This window comes from Caloenas nicobarica, chromosome 21, assembly GCF_036013445.1.
Source record: "Caloenas nicobarica isolate bCalNic1 chromosome 21, bCalNic1.hap1, whole genome shotgun sequence".
In the NCBI taxonomy this organism is placed as follows: Eukaryota; Metazoa; Chordata; class Aves; order Columbiformes; family Columbidae; genus Caloenas; species Caloenas nicobarica.
In genome coordinates, this window is record NC_088265.1 from 7,415,512 (window position 1) to 7,419,643 (window position 4,132).

Here is a 4,132-nt window from a genome sequence, read left to right on the forward strand (position 1 = left end):
TCAACTACATTATCTGCCTCACTAGTGTGACCCAGTGACTGTATGAATATGGGGCTATACTCTAATTAAAAAAAATAATAAATAAATGTACTTGCAGCGACTTGTCTTTTGGACTGACACCAAACCATCTACAAAAGAACCAAAAGTTCTTCCTCACAAGTTCCCTACCAAATGCGAGGAGAAAAGAAGGCCATAAAACCTTCCATGGAGAAAGGGCAATGGGGAAGTCATGGAGGTGCCCTCCTACCAGGAACGTGAAATGTTCCCATGTCTTAGACAGATCTCTTCCTCCTCTCTCTCATCACCTGCATGGTGTTTGTTCTTGGAAAAACCCTCCTCATTGTGCAGGCGGTGGCAAATCAACATTTGCACATCCCCATGGGCTTCTTGGGACATTTGTTCTCACTGGAGACCTTCTGCATATCCACTACCCTATCCCAGGTAATGGGCAGCTTTGTGGCTGGGGACAGCACCATCTCTGCTCATCATGGTGTTAGTGCTGTTTCATGCACCTTGTCCTTATACAGAGTGCTCACTACTGGTGACCACATGCTATGATCAATACTGGGCTGCCTGTCATCCCCCGCCCTCTACAAGACTCATGAACTGGGACATCTCTCTCCAGTGGGCAGCTGCACTTTGACTAGGGGCTTTTCTGTCATCTACATAATCGTTTCTCTTGTGTCTCAGGTAAGTTCTGTGTGGCCCCAGTGGAGTGGACCACTTCTGCGATTATCACATTGCTGGAGCTCTCACACAGCGACACTGTGACACTTATGGTCTCTCCTTTCCTAAACTGCTTTGTAGATCCCATCATCCTCTTCCTGTTCACATGGTTATCCTGTGTGTGTGTCAGATCTCCATGGGCAGGCAGAAGGCCTTCTCCACCTGCTCCTCTCACCTCACCTCACCAGTGATGCTATTGTCTATAACACCCTCATCCTTGTCTCTGTGATGCCCAGAACAGCCCTCCTGAGTAGTTTAACAAAGTTCCTTTTCAATCCCCTCATCTACAGCCTGAGGACCAGAAAGGTTACAGGGAGGAAGACACTTTAAAAAATGCTCAGGAAAGCTATGAGTGCCACAGAAATCCCATTGAGAGTCATGGGCATGCAGGAAGAATTCACTTCTGGTTCCCTTCTAAACAATTCCTGATGACCTAGACAGGTGTTTACTGTGCCCCAGGCACTCCCCTAGATGTGTGGGATATGGAGAAAACTTTTGGTGTAGGAAGGACCAGAGAGGTGTTATTAGAAGTGGCTGCAGTCGTTGTGAGATCTCTCTCAAACATCTTGGAAAAGCCAGAGAGATCAGGAAGGTTCCAAGATCCTCAGAAAAGGCAAATAATAAACCCGGCTTCAAGAAGAAGGATTGGGACTATTACAGGCGGATCAGCTTCACCTCAGTCCCTAGGAAGGTGATGGGGCAAATGCTCTTGCAACCATCTCCAGGCCCTTGAAGGGAAAAAAAGGGATGGCTGAAACCATGTGAGAGGAGAAAGAAGGGCATGTTGTGTACCTGGACTTTTGTGAGTCCTTGGATATGGTGTCCCATAGTCTTAGAGCAGATTGTTGACGTCTGAACTGAAGACATGGATGACGTGGTGGGTGGGAAGTTGTCTGGGTGATCAGGAACGAATGCCATCAGTGCTACAAAGTCCTCTGAGGAGCCAGATACTCCCAGCATCCCTCAATGATCACAAAAATTTTCATGACAGTTGGTTAAAAGCCTAGCAATGCTGGAAATAAAGACTTTTTCAGCTATTACATAGAGATGTTTCATTGTTTGTTTCTTTGTTTGTTTCTTCATAGGTTTGTATAAAATTTACATTCTAGGCTTTATTCACTTCTCCAAAAAGAGGTCACCACTGCCTTCAAGATCTTCTGTGGTAACTGAGGCACCCATGTGGAAAAGATAAGCCAGGTTCCCTTCTGGTTCATGGACTGGTTTGCAGGCAGGGTACCTCTGGGATGGTGCAGGGCTTGACCTTCCTCCAGTGCTTCTGGGTGGGCTGTGAAGAGGCCTCTCAAGCACAGAAGTACAATGTGTTCCTTTGGGTGCTGGCTGTGAGGTCACTTCTGACTGGTCAGCACAGGGGACAGGGATACTGAGGTCATGAAAGTCATCAGAAAGTTTCCCACAACAAGATGACACGTTTAGGGAGATCAGGAGGAACCTGTGCAAGAGAGATGGGAGATGTAGGGGAAGGGAGATTTTGCCAGAAGACATGAAAGAAGAGGTAAAATGGATTTTGGTGATGTTCTTGTGAAAACACAGACTGTGAAAACTTTCTGTTTAGCCCTTTACCATGGTTTAACCTGAGCTAGCAATCACAACCACAATAGCTACTCACCCCACCCCCAAATAGGAGAAAGAATCAAAGGGAAGGAAGAAACTTGTGGATTGATATAAACACAGTTTAATAAAATAACAAAATAATACTTAGATATACTTGGAATATGAAATAAGATACAATTCCTTCAGAAACTCCATCTGCACCAAGCAGCTGCTCCCAGAAAGAGAGACAGCAGCCTGGTCATGAACAGCTAATCCCAGGGGAAGAGGGGAAAAAGCCAGAAAGGCTCAGAGGTCATCACAAAATGGCAGGATGGCAAAAGGTCAAACTAAAAGAAACTCCCAAATGGAACTCCACTGAAACACAGTAGAACTGAAACAGGTCTCCATCTCTGCATCCGGAAAACCCTATCCTCCTTAAACATGAAGCCTGATGCTAATGGCATGGAATATTATCATTAGACAGTCTGGATGTCAGTCAAAGTCTGTCCCATCCATGACTCCCTTCCCAGCTGCTTCGCACCTGTGGGCAGAGAGCTCAGAAAGACCTTGGCTCCCAGACAGCAACTAAGATAATAGGCTCTTATATTCTCTTTGTTCCACTTCAAAACCACTGGAAAGTTACTTGGAGAAAAACATTATCTCTGTCCTGGAGTGTTATCTTATTTTTCTGAAACTAAATCCAAGCAATGACCATGTTAGCTGAAAAAAAAAAAAAAAAAAAAAAAGAAAAAAAAAAGAAAAAGTTTCTAACTACATGAAGAAAACTCAGTTTCAGTCAAACCAACACAATGGGTTTTGAGCAAAATTTTCTAGTGGAAGGTGTCCTTGACCCATGGCAGGGGAGGATGGAACTAGATGATCTTTAAGGTCTCTTCCAACCCAAACCATTCTATGATTCAATGGGAAGAGGGAGATATGTTCCCTTATCCTCTACCCCAACACAGTAAGGACATCAATGCCAAGGCAAAGAGCGTAGACTTTGTATTAACATGTTCCCAAGCTCATCAAAATCAAGAGGTAAGTGGCACAGACAGAAAACTCAGTGACCTGCACAGACATTTTCCATCGAATAGCTGCTATAACTGTAGCACCCTTAATACTAAACTGCCCTTGTCTCATGTCCCACATTAGGCACAAAAAAGGAATGTGGTGACTTAATCTGGCTGCCACATTTTACTTTCCACCAACCCACTCCATCGCTCCCCTGCTTGAGAGGACAGGAGGAAGAAAAACTCGTTGTTCAAACCAAAGGCCACCTGTGGAAGCAAAGGAAACCAAAAAAATTCTTGCAATCAGCAGGTGATGTCCATCCCTTTCCTGGGAAGTTGAGCATCAGTACACGTAGTTGTTGCTTCAGAAGGCAAATGCCTTAATAACAAATGCTGTCCCTTGCCCCTTCTCATGGCTTTTCACAGAATCACAGAATCACAGAATGTTAGGGATTGGAAGGGACCTCAAAAGATCATCTAGTCCAATCCCCCTGCCAGAGCAGGAACACCTAGGTGAGGTTACACAGGAAGGCGTCCAGGCGGGTTTTGAATGTCTCCAGAGAAGGAGAATCCACAACCCCCCCGGGCAGCCTGTTCCAGTGTTCTGTCACCCTCACTGAGAAGAAGTTTCTTCTCACATTTAAGTGGAACCTCTTGTGTTCCAGCTTGAACCCATTACCCCTTGTCTTACTGTTGGTTGTCACCGAGAAGAGCCTAGCTCCATCCTCATGACACCCACCCTTTATATATTTATAAACATTGATGAGGTCACCCCTCAGTCTCCTCTTCTCCAAGCTAAAGAGACCCAGCTCCCTCAGCCTTTCCTCATAAGGGAGATGCTCCAC